Source organism: Montipora foliosa, chromosome 11 (genome assembly GCF_036669935.1).
Source record: "Montipora foliosa isolate CH-2021 chromosome 11, ASM3666993v2, whole genome shotgun sequence".
NCBI classification, from domain to species: domain Eukaryota; kingdom Metazoa; phylum Cnidaria; class Anthozoa; order Scleractinia; family Acroporidae; genus Montipora; species Montipora foliosa.
In genome coordinates this window covers 37,646,017-37,663,516 of record NC_090879.1, presented here as the reverse complement: position 1 = coordinate 37,663,516, position 17,500 = coordinate 37,646,017, and the positions used below count along the sequence as shown (strand labels likewise).

The 17,500-nt window shown below is 41.9% G+C and overlaps 1 protein-coding gene across 2 annotated transcripts in view; it reads left to right on the top strand.

Moving 5' to 3' along the window:
- LOC137977522 (CAP-Gly domain-containing linker protein 1-like) overlaps positions 1 to 17,500 on the top strand; it is a 312,978-nt gene that overhangs the window by 242,656 nt on the left and 52,822 nt on the right. The gene's annotated exons all lie outside the window — the stretch shown is intronic.

The following is a 17,500-nucleotide window of genomic DNA, read 5'->3' as shown; positions in this document are numbered from 1 at the left end:
CATTGGTGAGACAGGTAGACGACTAGGTGACCGATTCCGCGAACACCTTCGCGATGTTGAAAAGAATGACAAGGATGCATCTAGGCCAGTTGCTCGCCATTTTAATCTGCCTAACCACTGCAAAAAACACATGGCTATCTGCGGCCTTTCCCTACATCTAGGTACGATGGAAAGCCGCAAGAATCTGGAACAAAAATTCATCTTTCACATCGGCACCCTTAATCCTCACGGTATTAACGAACGCTTTTCATTTAACTAATATATTCCTATTTTTCACGTTGCCATGTTACCACCAATAGCGTAGCTCCTACTCTACTATAAAAACTACACGTAACCCATAATCCCTCGATTCGCTCTGACGAAGGGCTAACGCTCGAAGCGTCAGCTTTTATAATCTCTGTACGGTGGCCAATTTACATTATCAACTCCGTTGATAAAACCAAATTTCTCGGACTGAGCCTGCTTCTTTTTGAAAAGCCACCATCGCAGATCTTTGACAGTAGTAATGGTCGTGTTCGGCACATACAGCTTGCAAATCAACTTCTCGATTGCGGCCATAGTTTCTGCTGACGTTGGTTCACTTGCTCCGAGATTACCAAGAGCAGTGATGATGTCTTGGCTGGCCTCTTGGAATGCTTTCCACCATGTGGCTTTTCCTTTCCCAGCAAAACTACTAGTGTTGTCAGCACCGCTCAATGCGTGATGTGCCGGTAGAGCTGCAATCTTATGCGTACCGAGGGAATGCACAATTGGCTGTAACTTGATTACTCGATGCCTTTGACCTGTTCCAGTGATGAAATTTGTCTCATGACTGAGCTGAGGATATCTTCTCAAAGACAGAATAAACACATCGGTGTCTGGTGAATGGATATTAATTTCTGTGGCTCCATGAGCAGTGGCATCAACAGCGTGGAGTGAAATCTTTGTATCAGCTTCTTCTTGGGTGCTTCGAAGATGCACCACATTCTTGTGTGTTACCTTCGTACTCTTGTGGCTGATTTCAGGGAGAGTTCAACATCATATCTATCGAAAACTACATGGATTTCATCACTTTCACTGCATTTTTGTAAGAGATGATTTATGTAATGTTCTGCTAGTTGAGAACAGGTAGTTATCCACGTGAGTTTGTCAAGGGACTGCAACTCAGCCATGTTGTCGACTATCGCGACCTTCCCTTGCATGGATGGAGCTACTCGGCACTCTGTGGTGGAATTTTCTGGGTTAACATGTTACTCAATAGCGTTCATTAATGCACTCTTCGTAGGGCAATGCAGCATTGAGCCATCCGACGCAAAAAGGGATCGTGGCACTAGAGAAAACTCATACACTCCAACTGCCTCAGCTATGTTGATCTCGGGACGCGACTTGCATACCATCATCATGCGAGCAAAGAGACATCTATCTTCTTGTAACTCCACCACTTTGTTGTCAACAGACACCTTGGTCTTCTTTCCTGTGGTTTTCCATGTGAGTAGCTTCTGTTTTTTCATCGGTGACCATAGATTTTCTTTGCCAGTCTGGATCCGTTCCTTTATAAATTCTGTGAAGAGCTTCAACCCTATAGCACTTTGGTTACACATGCAGATCATCTTTGACTTCCGCCGGCAGTACTACCTTCGTCACCAGGTTAAACAAGTCAGCACCTTCTTGACTGAAGGGATTAGGGAAGGCTCTAATTGTGTTTGACAGCTTGGTGATGTTTTTCTCCTCTTGGGATACCACAGAAGCTGTAAGATTATGGTGCTTTCCACGAGTCTCATGTGTTACACCTGCCATGTCTTTGGCTTGATTTGCTAATCTTGCCAACTCTGGTGCAATGAGGAAAAACTTTGCACGTGCACTTGGGTTAAGGGTTATGCCAACCAAGCCTCCAGTTACTTTCATAGACCGGTTTAAGCGTTCCAAGGCATTGTCAGGACCAATCGCGCAGAACGGTACGCAAGGATTTTTATTCACTACCCAGTTCCCATCATTGAATTCTGCATAGATCTCAGGGTCTGTGTTTGACAATGCTTTCATCTCGGCTAGGTATAGAGGAATCATTCGCGCATAATTCAAACGGTCATGGGCAAAGAAATACTTGGTAAATATCTCGAGAGCTTCGAGGTACAGCTCCCAGTTAGCTGTACGGACTGCTCTGATAAACATTAGCATTTCCAACACCATGCCCATGTGCTGTCGGAAAACCTTAAACATGGGGCTGTTTTCATGGATTTCGTCAAACTCTTTCATTTTCTTCATTATTTCCATGGATTCTACAGCATTTACTATTCGCTGGTGGGCCTCCGCCACTTGAACCCCCTCAGAACTGGAGCATGCATCACAAAGATCTTTTGCGAGCGATTTTAGTCGGCTCTTGGATGACTCTGGTACGTGCTGAAGAAACGCTTCCTGGTATAGAATGAAAAAGGCTTGTAACGTGACCAAGTGCACGGCTTCACCTCTCTTCAGGTGGTTTCCCTCTAGGATCTGCTTCACAGTATTGGGACCATATAGATCTGATTCTATCCATGCCATGTCGATGCCACTGTTCTCAATGGATGCACCAATGGTTCTCAGCTGTGTCATTAAAATATGCATCTCCCCTGGGCGAAGAATGATGTGTTTAAGATCATCATGAGCCATTTGAAGTTTCTTGGCTGCAAGATAAAGGCCCATGTCAAGTGATACGACAGTCTTTCTGTTGGCTCCCACCACCTTCACATTAATTCCCTGAGCTTGCTTAAGTACCGTGAGCAGCGTGCTCCACTCATGTGCAGGGGCTGCAATCAGGGGAGGTGCACCCACTCTTGTAACAGGCAGCGCATCATTGACAAGTGAGTTGTAACCAGACCATACAGGAACAGCGTTCTGGAGAACTTCACATTCTTGTACTTCATCGCTGCCCATCTCTCTGGTCAGATTCCTTGCTAGCAACCAGGCATACTCGTCTAAACTCAAAGTGATTGGGATTTCTTCTTCCAAAAATAGGCCGAAGGCTGGATGTAGTGGAATTGCAGTTATTGCTAGCCTTCCTCAAAAGTAGTGCAGCATCGTATAAGGTCTTAATATCATCTCCGATATCTCTGGTTTCCTCGGAAAGCTGTACGGCAAAATCTCGTGTTTCTTTAATGGTTACCATCTCTGATTCATTGACTCTCTTTGGCTTGTGAAACTCGATACCAGGAATTTCGTCCTGTAACAGCTGCTTCATTACTTTACGGCTACACGCCTTATCTGCTACACCGTTTTCTTTGCAATACTGTAAAATGTGGTGTCCAGTTCTGACATATGAAGAACATTTCCATTCCTTAACATGATTTCCGTTGTTAAAAACTCAATTTTAGCTGCTATCTCACCTGCCAAAACGGAACTCGATGAACGTGATGCCAGAGGCTTGCAGAGTACATTTGAGACATTTTTAGTCCAGCAATTTTTGTGATACTTTATATCAATTGCATGAGCATCGCTTGCATTGATTGCAGTTGAGAATTTGACACGGAGCTTGTCATTTCTACTCAGCTCAATAGCTTCACGTAGTGACGCTCCTGCATCCATGGTTCTATCTTCCCTCAGCTTTTCCCGATTACAACCTTCACCATCACAGAAGAAACACACTGCTTTGTTGTAAGGGGTTGTCTTTGATCGAGTGAGTTGGCTGATAGGTTCTGCTTCTTGCAAATTTCTGGTCTTTTGTCTTGACTCATTTGGTCCAGACAGTACTCTCTCATATCTTTCTTTTGCCCTCTTTAGCATTCCAGATTGTGTAGCATCTTGATAGCACTTTCTGTGCCATGTCCCTTGTTTAACCTCAAGCTCCTTAACTGAAAACACTTTCAGAGAAGACCAAATCTCCGAAAATCTTGACTCACCATAAGACGCTCTTTCTTTAACAGCAGCCACTAATTTGTCATAAGAAGTAGGATTTTCCACTAAATCTTCATCCTTAACACATTGACAAACTAAACAAAGTTTAAAATTGATATCAACGTTCTGTTTAGCCATTACAGACGCTATATTATGATTGAACTACATAGTCTGTAGGTAAAGATGGCGGACCTTTATTTTAGTGAAAGTTACTGGTGACCACACATACTGCATGATTTTCCCAGGCTCTCCCTGGCAATGCTTTCAAGTGATAAATACCAACTATGTAGTTGAGAAACTAATTGTTAGCAAACAAAGCAATTTATACATTGGCATTAGGAAATCTTCAGCTATCATTCTAGGAAATATTTGCATTCTTAATTGTGATAAGGAATACAGAAAGAAACGTTTCCATTGTTACTAATACATCAATAAATATCATCATAGTGAGTTTGGTGTGATTTCATTCCCATGGTTGAAAGATAAAAGGAATTAACTTATGTAGCCTCGTTTCCGTGGTGACAAATTTAAGCTGTTTTTAAAACCCCTTATAATTCACCTCAGTGCAAGTTACAAAAGTGCCACCAAATACTTTTCAATTATTTAGGGTCCAATTAAGATATTTTATTTAGTGGCTTGCTTGCTTCACAAAATTCCCACGGGACTTTTTTTAATGACATATGCTCCCGGACTAGTTTGTCAGTGGTCTTTAAGGAGGTGTTTCTTTCTGTTTGGGTATTTTGTGGGTCCACTGCTATTTCAGACCTTTCATAGGGGATCTCTTGTTCGTTGGTACTAGTATTTTGAGTTTGTTCTTCTCGAGGGGTGGGTGATGTGTTGGTCTGAATGGTATTTGTCTTGATGTCATCCAGCACAGGATCTGTGAGGCGTTTATTTTTGATGATGTCTCTTCTTATATTAGCTAGCTTGTTTGCATCGAGGTTTGGTCGGGTTCTTGGGTCTCCAAATGTAGTAAGTCTCTTCCGTAGGAGATATTTCTGATGGATTAAGGGTGGCATCATAGTATGCCTCCATAACTTCTTTGTACTCATTCCGAGTCCATTTCTGTCGTGTCAGTTTTGAGGGATTTGTGGTGTTGATACTCAGAAGGCTTCTATGACGAGCATCCCTGGCGTGGTTATTCTCTGGTACCTTGGGTTGGGTAGAGTTTGTTCCAGTACCATACTTTTCGATCTCAGCCTGGTCCCCTACTGAAGATCGCGGTCCTTGTTTATCCGCGTGACGTCCGATGCGGCATTAAATCTTGTGGTGCAACTTGCCATTAATAATAGAGTACTATTTACCCATAGCAGGGGTATTTTATTTCTTGGTACCACCAATAAGTGGGTTGCCTACCATGGCTTAGGAGTCCCACTTACCCTAGGGTTTTTTTGTAGGGGACCCACCCTTGGCCCTAAAGACCCTTCCCTTTCGGCACAAGAGCTCATTACCCTGAGCATGGGGCCCTACACAGGTACTAGACTGCTGGGCACGGGTGGACCGACCCTCCACAGCCCTCTTCTCGAGCTGTGTGCTACCCTTTATTATCATTTGATGTATTTTGTCCTTCCTTTTCATTGGCCGAGAGCCCACCACGTGACCTGTAAATAACTGCCTACAAATAACTGTTTTGCTGCAAATAATATTCTGCTCATGCGCAATTGAAATCACGCTCTTGTGAGAAAAGGGCGGATCGCCTCCCCGAGCTGTCAAAGCGGAATGATTCGACAGTTTTAGTTGATCGAAAGAAGAGTGAGAGTACTAAGAAAGGAACAGAAGTTGCACTCAACGTATCTCGAGAGTATCTCAAGAAAAGAAAGGTAGACTAAGAGTCACTCATGTCATCGACGTGAAGGACAAGTTGACAAATGCATATGTACTGAAGAGATTTTATGCTGAAGCCAGAAAAAAGATTGGCGAGCTTTACACCAAAGCTTCTCTTGTCGGGATACGCTTTGAAAACTTTGAAATTCTTCAGCTTTGTTGATGCCTAGTGTTATTGAACGTTTGACTGTTAGTACAATTTGAAGTCTTCAAATATAATTGTGCTGAGAAGGAAACCAATTGATTGGTGCCATTACTCGACTCTGCAAGGCAGCGTGCGCTTAAAGCTTCCCGCAAAAAAAAAACAAAAAACAAACTCGGTGATCGAATGATAAAACAATTATTGACCTGGGTTCTCGCAAAATATCGTGATTTGTCAGTGTCTCGCAGATGGCTTCGGCAAATAATTGATCAGCTCGCCACTGACAAATCACGATATTTTGCTCAACCTCTTCCAATAATTGTTCGTTATTATTATTATTATTGATATTGTTATTATTATTATTATTATTGTTATTGGTGGTGGTGGTGGTGGTAGCAGTAGTAGTAGTAGTACAGCTTCTCAGGCTCTAATGGTGCTTGTGGCCTGGTGAATTAGTTCCCTTGAGAGCGGTTAACAACTAGTTCCTAAGGGTCCCAAGGGACTCCTCTCCTGTTTTCCCAAAGGGACAAAACGTTTCTTAGAAGTCTCGCCATTCCCAACCCAGCAATTTTCTGAATCACTTCAAGTCTGATGGTAGTGCCAAGCTTTTCCATGTGTTTGTCAAACATGTCAGATATAGCCCCTAATGCTCCGATCACAACTGGTACTATAGTCACTTTCTTCAGCTTTCACAACTTTTTTATTTCTTCCCTAAGAAGTTGGTACTATTTTGTCTGGTTGTTTGTCTTTTACTCATGCATCTGGAGTGGCGATATCAATGATCGTGGACTCCATTGCTGTGCTAATGAACAAAGACAATATCACATCTTCGAGCTTCAACCATCCAATCATACTGTACATTGAAATCCCACAGAACTTTGAAACCTTTGTTCTCTACCACTCGCTCTGGGGGTGTGTTTGTACTACTTATCGGTCTGCCCAAGTTCTGCTTTTCCACACAGCTGCCGATGCACATACAGTACAACTTGCTGCACTCTCTTGTTAGATGTTTTATACTTTATCCTTTCTCTCTCTTCTCTTTGTCTATGTGGAACGTGACATAATTAGTTCTTAAAGCTTGCTCTTGGGCACTGCAGATCAATGCTTCTGTACATCCTTTGAGGACTCCCTTCTGCATCCACCGCCATGTTTTTTTCCCAGTCCACTCCCGTCAAGTCTCTAACATACTGCCCATGCATTTACTTTACTATCCTTTTGTTTTCTGTTTCCTGTTTTGCATTCTTCTACTCTCTCGGTTCCTTTGCCTCATCTGTCTTCTCTGTTCCTCTCTCCCCCACTTTCCTTAACAACACCTCATTGCAGTTCCCTACGTACCAACCCAGATTGTTCTCTTCTCCCCAGACACAAGGTTCGCAACTAATTACTCCTCTGCCCCGTCTCTTCCTTGGTACAGTTATCCCTGCAGTGTTGCTCCTTGGGTGTAGCTCCTTATTCATTGTCATTACTTTCCTGGTCTTTCTATCCATGCTTTCAGGTTCTTCTTTTGTCCATTCGATCACACCTCTGCTCTTTTTTGTTTTTAGCAAAGAGCGTAAGGTCATCCATGAAAAGCTTGTGGTTCACTTTTATGTCATACAGCATGTCTACTGCTTTGGCTTTTTTTAAGATCTTTTTTAATGGCACCATACACAGTAAAAACTTCCACCCATATTGATACACCATATAAAAAAATGGCGGACACACGGAACGAACTAGGTTCTAATACATCAAGGGAGGTTTGGTAGGCCGTATATCAGTCTGGAAAATTTTTAGTAGCGGCTGTCAGCAGATTTATGTTATATGATATTCCGGTCTTATCAGAGGTAAAACCTCCGAAAATGGCGTTCTCAAGTACTGCAGTGAATGACTCATTTATTCTTACCAAAGATGACATTCCCGGAGTGTCGTTAGCTGGGCTAAATCCTTCTTCCCTGAAGAACGAAGAGTTGCGGTTTTGGTTACGCTATTCGATGTATTGGGGATTCCCTTGAAGGACTTAAAACAAAACCTTTGCTTGTAAAACGGTAATAACAAGGCTTTTATTTTAAATAATGGTTTAACAGTTGTTTTTCAAGGTCTATCGGTTACCCATTTTTAAAAATGCACTTTGCAGAGTGGAGGAATTTGTGAAAAGTGGACGGAATCAAATGCTGATAGATCCTAACCGCACGAAATTTACACCACACCAAAAAAAGAGGATTATGAATATTATGAGCTGCACTCCTTCGTCATGACCGAGCGTGAAATACCCAAGCGACGGCTGGGGAAAATCTTTAGAAAGGATGCCTTCATTCACTTGCATTTACTCACAGGTTTTCCTGTTGAAGTAGAAAATCCCTGACCTGTTTGCTTCCCTTATTACCTTTTACACAGAATGTCCTAATTTGAAAACGATGAAGGCTTTGTATGAATTTTTACGGCCTGGGGCCAGTGGAGAAAACATTCAATATTTGTCGTCTGCAGGCAGGGTTTCCCTAGTTTTCAGCTCAACAGGTATGGCACCTTTTCAAACCGGTAAAGCAATTGGTTAATGTTGAACGTTCTGCAAAGGATAAGCGACTTCTGAGTGTTTGCAGGCGGTCATAAGTGCTCTTACAAGCGGTAAATTTTACCAGTTACCGCCTGATAAGGAGAACCCTGTGCAAGAGACGAAATTCAGGCTGGTCATAGTGAACATTCAGTGAAACAATCTTTGAAACTATAGACGAATTTTCTTCTTAGGGTGCTTTCCTTTTTACAGAACTGGCCAGCCAGAACCGTCAGTTTCCAAAAAAAAAAAAAAAGAAACTTGAAGGAAGACTTGCATGATAATCTCTCGCATTCTTCCGGAGGACTTTATAATCCTCGAAGTGTGTTAAGTTGGAGGCGTTGTAGAGTTAGTCCTTCCAAATGCGCAGTCTGGCCTGTCAGTTCTGTCAAATGGAAAGCGCCCTTACATTGTGTCGCCTCGGACAAGGCTTCGCCGAAATACACTCGGTTCAGTTATTAAACGTATCCCAGTCAATTGTAAGCAGAATTTTTATATCTTGGATCAATTTTATGGACTTGAAACTAGGACAGATGAATATCTGGCCGACCACAGAACTTGTGGATGAGACACAATTCAAAATATGAACAAAGTGAAAAAACCGTGCTGTATAATTTAATTCGATTTATTATTTTTCAAGGTTAGTTTTCACTTTATTGATACATCTCATTACTTTGAATTGAAAATCAATTGTTATTATCACTACCACAGTAATGCATGACTTTTATCATTATCAAGGTATTTCAATTTTCCAATGTTGTTGCCGCACACCACGTTCCTTTCAATAGGAGACTCCCAGATATTAATATCCATTTTAACACAAATAAGCTTAATTAAATACTTTGTACATGTACCCTGGTTTATCTTTCCAAACAAAATATTTTTTGTTGTCTGACATTGATATCATCTGGTAAAACATTAAATTCATACAAAGCCCTCATCGTTTTCAAATTAGGTAATAAAAGGAATCATTTTTTAAAATATTCTCGAAGCAAAAATGTATCGATGACAGAAAAAACAAGTCAAACACACTCTGTTATTCAGAAGCCATGTTTTAATCAACTACCCGGAATCCAGTTACACACCGGAAGTATAACTGACATACCGGAGGTATATCGTAACATCTCCCTTCTTTTTCTTTTTTTATAAACGGAACTGTAAGAATAAAGTAAAATGCCCTTCATTAACTCTAGCTTGATTTGTGATAGCTGAATAAAAAAATATTGACCTTGATATCTGTAACAGTGTCCCTAATCAGCATATATCTAATGGTGCTCATAATCAGTCCCTAATAGTGCCCATAATCAGCAAATATCGTGTTCAATAGACTAAAATTATATGGGATAAGTAAATGGCACTCAAATATTAAATTGTCTTTGAACCTAGCTGGAGGCTTGACTGTCCTCGAGCTGGTTCTCCTGGCCATGCTTGGATCTGGTGTAGCAGACGTCTGAGGCTTTGCAGTGTCAGCTTCACCTGTAAACTTGGATTCCTCTGGGTTCAGACTTGGTGCGATGCTGGTGGCCTGGTCTGCATCCAACCTTGGTCTAAGGTCTTCTCTGTTCCTGCGGACTGTTTCTGTGCCAGTTTGAACCAGATAAGACCTGTCTGACAGTTTCTCGAGGCACTTTCCTGGTTGCCAGGTCTTTTTTCTGTTGTCCAGCCACTCGGATGTCTTGGCCAATGTCCAATTCGGGTAGTGTCTTAGCATTCTTGTCGAAGTAACTCTTGGCTTTCTGCCTCCTGAGCTGTAGACTTTCTTGTACTCTGTCAACAACTTCAGGATATAGCAGGTTAGTTGTCACTGTTACCAGTGTCCTTGTTCTTCTTGACATGAGTCTTTGACATGGGCTGGACTTGATTCCTTCAGTTGGGGTGTTTCTGTAATAAAGTAGAGCTAACCAGGGGTCTTTCTTGTCTGCTTTCTTGAAAAGATTCTTCAAAATCTTTACCGCAGATTCTGATTTACTGTGGGATCTTAAGTGGTAGGGTGAGGATGTGAGGTGTTTAAACTCCCACTCTCTCATGAATTCCGTGAACTCTCGACTGGTATACTGTGGACCGTTGTCTGTCATTAGGATGTCTGGGATACCGCGTTGGCTAAACTGTTCTTTGTAGAAGAAGACATTTATTTTATCAAACGAGTTGATAAAGGTGGAATAACCACTGTGAAAGATTTGGAAGGCTGACGTTACGAGCATTAGCCCTTCGTCGGAGCGAATAAAGGAATTGTGGTTGTTGTAGGTTTATATGTATGCGGGGGAGCTTTGCTATTGGTAGAAATAGGGTGACGTGAATTTGTGAATTTTTGTTTGAGATTTTTACGGCTTTCTGTGTTTCCGTGGTGTAACGATAGGCCCAAATAGTCATGTTGTGGTGGGAGTGATTAGGAAGATTAAAATGGCGTGCAACTGGTTTTGAGGCATCTGTGTCGTTTTCTTTTACATCTCGTGGGTGTTCGCGAAAGTGGTCAGCCAATCTTCTTCCTGTTTTGCCTATGTAGATCTTTTTGCATTGTGTGCAGGTTGTGCAGTAGACGACGTTTGCAGAGATGCAAGTAAAGTGGTCAGTGATTTTAGCAGATCGATTAGGTCCTGAGATCTTAACCATGTTAGAAATAAAAGGAAATGTTTTGCATCTTGTGTGTGTACACTTGAAAGTTCCTGGTTGGTTGTCTGACTTGAAAGCGCTCCTAACTAGCAAGTTGCCTATGTTTTTGTCGCGTTTGAATGAAATAAGTGGTGTTAGAGAAAAGATGTGTTTAGTTTCGGGATCATTGCGGAGAATTTTAAAGTTTTTGAGAATTACATTTTTGACTGCAAGGTTTTGTGGATGGTAGGTGAGGGAGAATGGAATTCTGTTGGTTTCTTCGTTTTGTGGTGATTGTAGTGCGGTATTTCGATCGATTTCTTGGGCACGATGTTTGCCTGTGGTGACAGCGGAGTCTGCGTAGCCCCGTTTCTTGAAAACCTGGCACATTTCCTCACATTTGTTGTTAAAATCGGAGTCGTTACTACAAAGGCACCTCAGTCTAAGAAATTGAGAGAATGGAATGGCATTTTTTACATGTTGACTTTTGCCATTGATTGAAATTTTAATGTGCAGGAAAGCTAGTGAATTTTTGGAAATTTCCCAGGTGTATTTTAGAGCCGGGTGGAAAGAATTGACTGCAGTGATGAATTGGTCGAGTTCCTCTTTGCAGGCGAGAAGGTGCTTCCAGAAGGGACTTTTTGAAAATGGATTGCAGTGGTTTATGGTCTGACTCGAATGTGATCCTGCCTCTTCTGGTGATGTACTGTGAGAATTGTTGTCAACCAAAGACGATGGCCAAACACTCCTTCTCAATCTGTGCGTATCTTCTTTCGGTAGTTGACAGCGTACGTGAGGCAAATGCGACGGGTTGTCCACCCTGGAGTAGTGTTGCACCGAGTCCTTTTTCACTAGCATCGCACTGTAGGTTTTAGACCATCACTGCTGATAACATGTCCCATGAATTTAACTTCTTTTTGACGTAGCGTCATCTTCTTGCTGTTTAGCTTTAGATTGACCTCTCTTGCTCTGTTCAGCAACCTCATTAGATTCTCATCATGATTTCTGTCAGCTTCCTGCTGAGTTGTTCCGTAGCCAATGACAAGCATGTCATCTTGTAGAACTTCTACTCCTGGAAGGTCAGCGACTTTCTCCGGTAGCTTGCATTCAAACTCTTCAGGTGCTGTGTTGACACCAAACGGCATTCTGAGGTATCTGTATCGGCCAAATGGTGTCCAGAAGGTTGTCAACTTGCTGCTTGCTTCATCTAGTGCGATTTGATAAAACCGTCCTTGGCGTCTAGGGTACTGAACACTTTTGCGTTGTTGAGCTTCGGAAGTAGTTCATCTAGTGTTGGCATCTGGTACTTAGGCCTTTTGAGCGCTTTATTTACATCTTTAGGGTCGAGACAAATTCGTATTTTGTTGGGCTTTGCCACAACCACCATACTGCTGAACCAGTTGGCTCTGTTTCTTTCTTGAAGATACCCTTTGCCTCAATCTTTTCTTTCACCATTGTGGAGCGTGTTGAACGGGTGTACATTTGTCATCGATGACAAAACTCGCGTTGCCAATGTGCCCCAAGCCTTCAAATACGTCTTTGTACGTGCTTAGTATTTCCTCGCGGCTGAGTGTTTGTCCCTGCGACGCTGTGTAGTGGAGCTATATTCAACTGAATAAGTCCGAGCTTCTGACAAGTTTCTGCAGACAGTAGGTGTTTATTGTTGGCGTCTATCACTTGAAATACAAGATCTTCGGTGATTGGCCTGGTTGGGTTGTTGTGGTTTTCCACTGTCAATGCTGTGGCTCCGATGGGCTTCATCAACAATCCATCAAACAACCGAAGTTTGACCTTGGAGCTTTGCAAAGGCGGATTTCCGGTGTGCGTGATTCTGGATAAGTCATTGTAACTCATGACGTTACATGTTGCTCCTGTGTCTAGTTGGCACTCTAGTTGCATTCCTAATTGGTCGGAATTGCTTAGAAAGTTCAGTCTTGCGAAGAGCTGTTTTCCTTGTGCTTTGACTGAAGCCACATCTTCAATGCGAAATATCGGTTCTTCGTCTGATTTGTCGACAGCGCAAACATCACGTGTGCTTTGTTTTGAAGATAAACAAACCAAGGCGAAGTGATTTTCATTCCCACACGAGTTGCATGTTTAGCCGAAGTCCGGGCAATCTTTGAGCTTGTGATCTAGTAGTCTTCCACAGTGGTAACACTTTCGTTTCGAGCTGTTGTGGCTTTTCGCGGCCGGTTGACAGTCCTTCGTAGCACACAGTTTTGTCTTGCCGCCGTTGAGAGGCGTCTTGTTTGACTTTCTGTGGGTCTTTGCATGGACGGCATGTACCTCTTCGATTTCTTTCGAAGACGCCTTCATGGACTTCAGTTGAATGTTCGCAATTTCACTCGAATGGCAAATGTTCACGGCTTTGTTTAGCGTAAGATTCTTTTCCTTGAATAGACATAGCTTCGTTGATTGATCGCTAATTCCTAGCACAAATTTGTCGAGTATAAGTTCTTCTGTGAGAGTCCCGAATTGACATGACGATGGTAGTTTTCTGATTACAAATTCATCCACGGTTTTTTCGGCGTTTTGTGAACACATGTTCAATACATAACACTACATTGCGTTTAGGTTTGAAATATGCTTCGAGTGCTTCGACGCATGTCTTGACATCCTTTCGCTCCTCGTCGTAGTTTTAGATTCATAAAAATCAGCATGCATTCTCTCCCCATCACAGATCGTAGCGTCGCTAGCCTGATTTTAGGGTCCTCTTTCTAGAGGTTTTCCCCAGCCATCTCTTGGGTATTTCACGCTGGGTGCTGATGAAGAAGTGCTGCTCATAACATTCATAATCCTCTTTTTTTCTTTTGGTGTAAATTTTGTCCGGATAAGGATCTATCACCACTTGATCGCGTCCACTTTTCACGTATTCCTCCACTCCGCAATGGCATTTTTAAAAAAAGGGTAACTGAGAAACCTTGAAAAATCAAAGCCTTGTGATTACCGTTTTACATGCAAAGGTTTAGTGTTACGCTTAAGGGAATCCCCATGACACTGCGTGGCGCAACTAAAAACCGCAACTCTTTGCTCTTCAGCAAAGAAGGATTTAGCCCAGCTAACGAGGCTCCGGGAATGTCATCTTTGGTAAGAATAACTGAGGCATTCACTGCACCACTTGAGGACGCCATTTTCGGGAGGATTTAGCTCTGATAAGACCGGAATATCATATGACATAAATCTGCTGACAGCCGCTACTAAAAATTTTCCAGACTGATATACGGCCTACCAAACCTCGCTTTCATGTATTAGAACCTACAATAGGTCGTTCTGCGTTTCCGCCATTTTTGAATACGGTGTATGAGGACCTGAAATAATAATAATAATTATTATTATTATTTATTTATTTATTATTATTGTTCATTCACAGCAACTATTGCTAGAGTTTTCCTTGAAGCCAAGTCACAACTAGTAACCTCAGGATTCAAGGACCTTTCTCAAGATTGTTGCTGTACCAAGAAGAATGGGCTTCTGTAATAGATCAATCCCAACATCCACTCCAATTTCTTCCAAATTTGCATTCAAGGCCCTTGGGATGGTCCCAAGGGCGCCCACTATGAGTGGGATAACTTAACTTTAACCTGCCAAATCCTCCTAATTTGCCTTGCTAGATGGTACTGGATGGTACTTTTCAAACTTTTCATCTTGAATCTGCTCCACTCTAGCATCTTGTGGTATGGAGAAATCAACAATTTTGCACATTTTTTTCGCCTTGGCTACCACCAGCAGATCTGGTCTTCTTGCTGTGATCATTTTATCAGTCTTTATCGTAAAATACCACAAAATTTTCCAATCGTGATTTTCTAAGACATTCTGTGGCTGTGTTCATACCACCTTTCGGCATGTTCAAATCACTTTGCTCCACAGAGGTCCCAGTGGATAGCTTTCCCCATGTTATCATGTCTCGTCTTGTACTCTCTCTGTGGCAGTAATGATGTGCATGACACTTTCATCTTCCTTTTTGCACATTTTGCATGTAGGGCTGTTTTGTGACTTGTCAATCTTTGTTTTGGCTGTTATGACTAGTTTCAGTCTTCGCATGTACTAATGTCTAAAAACGTCCTTCATGTCTTGTTCCTTCACTTTATCCAGTTCCAATATCCCTAGGTACTTTTATATCCCTCTTCACACACCTTAATTGTCTCCCCATTCACAAGTTGAGTACACTCTTTCTTTCTCAGCTTACCCCTCTTCAGAACTGTCACTCCACACTTTTTTATGCCAAATTCCATTCCTGTCTAGATTAAAAGCCTGGACTGTGGATACCAGGCCATCTACAACAGCTCTTTTTTGTTTTTAGCAAAGAGCATCAGGTCATCCATGAAGAGCCTGTTGTTCACTTTCATGTCATCCAGCATTAATCCTGCTTTGGCTTTCCTTAAGATCTTTGTTATTGGTACCATACGCAGTTCAAACGGCAGCAGTGATCGGCTGTCACCCTGGAATATGCCTCTTCTAACGTTTACCATACCTAATGTTTGCCCACAAGATGTTAGTTCGGTGTTCCAGCTCCTCGTCGATCTTTCAACAAAGGCGATTACATTTGGCACTGCTTTGGCAAGTTTTAGGCTCTCGATAATCTAAGAATGTGGGACTATGTCTTGCTGTGTTCACTTTATCAGTTTGTATTGTAAAATCCCACAAAATGTTCCAATCATTATTTTCTAAGACACTTTCTGGGCTGTGTTTATACCACCTTTCTGCATGTTCAAATCCCTTTCCCCATGTTATAATGTCTCTTCTTGTACTCTTTCTGTGGCATCTTCCTTTTTTGCACATTCTGCACGTAGGGTTGTTTTGTGACTAGCCAATCTTTGTTTTGGTCAGGGTTGTTCTCAAGGCCTGATCCAGGGCTGCAGTATTTAGGCTCTCTGTTTCTATTTTCAAGTATCCTTCCTGTAGCCACAGCCAAGATTTTGGTGTCTACAACATCTCCAGTCTAATAAACTGGCCATGCATCACCTTTTGAGAACACTCATCTTTCCTTTGTTTGTGCTTTCTCTTTTTGAAATGGTCTGTGTTCTCGAGCACACATTTTTCTGTTACTCTGATTTAGCTGAGAATTGTTGAAGCGCTCCTAGATACGTAGTTCTCTAAGCCTACTATTGACTGATCAACAGCATCTTCTACTGAGATCAAGCCTCAACCGCCATCTTTCCTGCTGACAATTCGCAACTTCAATGTATTGGCTCCTGGATGTAGTGCTTCCTTTATCGTGATCACTTCCTTGTCCTTCTATCCATCTCTGTCAGTTCCTCATGTCTCCAAACATTAAATGCCCCTGAGTAACGTATAAGTGAAACAGCCCAAGTGTTGATTGCAAGGATCTTGTTGCCACCATTGAGTTTTGATCTCAGAACCTTTCTCACACTCTGTCCTTACTTTAGCTTTCATCTTATCATGCTGGAACTCATCGCGCTCGAGTGTCCCAAGGTACTTGTAGCTCTGACCTTCTTCCAATGAGTTGACTATTTTGCCATGAGGCAGCTCAATTCCCTCTGACGTTATTACTCTGCCTTTCTTAATGACCAGATGCACACACTTCATTTCGAAACTCCATTCCAACATCTGTACTCATAACCCAGACTGTATGAACAAGTGATTGTAAACCTTGTTGGGTCTCACCCATGAAGAAGACATGGTTAATCTTGGTCTCACCCTTACCAATTTCATACGAAAATCTGGCTTAGCGTTGCACTAGTGAAAATGGCGTCATAGATAGTACAAACAGCACTGGTGAAATTGTATTGCCTTGGAAGATTCCTCGTCTGATTGGAACCTTTTAAAGGATAGAACCATTTGAGGTCAGTTCGACATCCAATGTCTTCATGCTGTTTCTAAGGGACCGATAGATGTTCTCTGCAACCCCAAACATATCCATACAGTCCAGTAGCCACGCACAAGGTAGTAAGCATTACGTTAATCGATCCAAGCCACAGCCAAGTTCTTCTGGCGTAGCTTAGCTTTCCTCGTCACCATTCTGCCGATAAACAGCAAATCATGGGTGCGTCTTGAATTCTTCTTACGCCCTTTCTGCTCCTCTGTGAGTGTGTTTTTACATTCTAGGAATTAATAGATCTCATCTACTAAGACACCAGTCAGAAGCTTCCACATTAATGGCAGGCAAGTTATTGGTCTGTAATTATTCGCTCCTGTTCCTTTGCTTTTTTCTTTCTGAATCATCATCATCATCATCATCATCATCATTATTATTATTATTATTATTATTATTATTATTATTATTAACATAATGTTCTGGCTGTTGCCATCTTTTCTTCTGTTAGGCGGGTCATAGCAAATGACCAAAGGCTAACAAAATTATCTCTTCTTTACATTTCCAACACTTTCCTCAATATCCTTGCAGTTCCCAACAAGGCAGTGTTGTTGTTATTGTTATTGTTATTATTATTATTATTATTATTATTATTATTATTATTATTATTATTATTATTATTATTATCGTCGTAGTAGAACAAGTCCAATTAAACAGCCACAATTGTAAGCAACTCAGGATGACCTCAGCTCATGCCTATTGGTACACTAGTAGATAGGCAAGAGCTAGTGATGGTAAT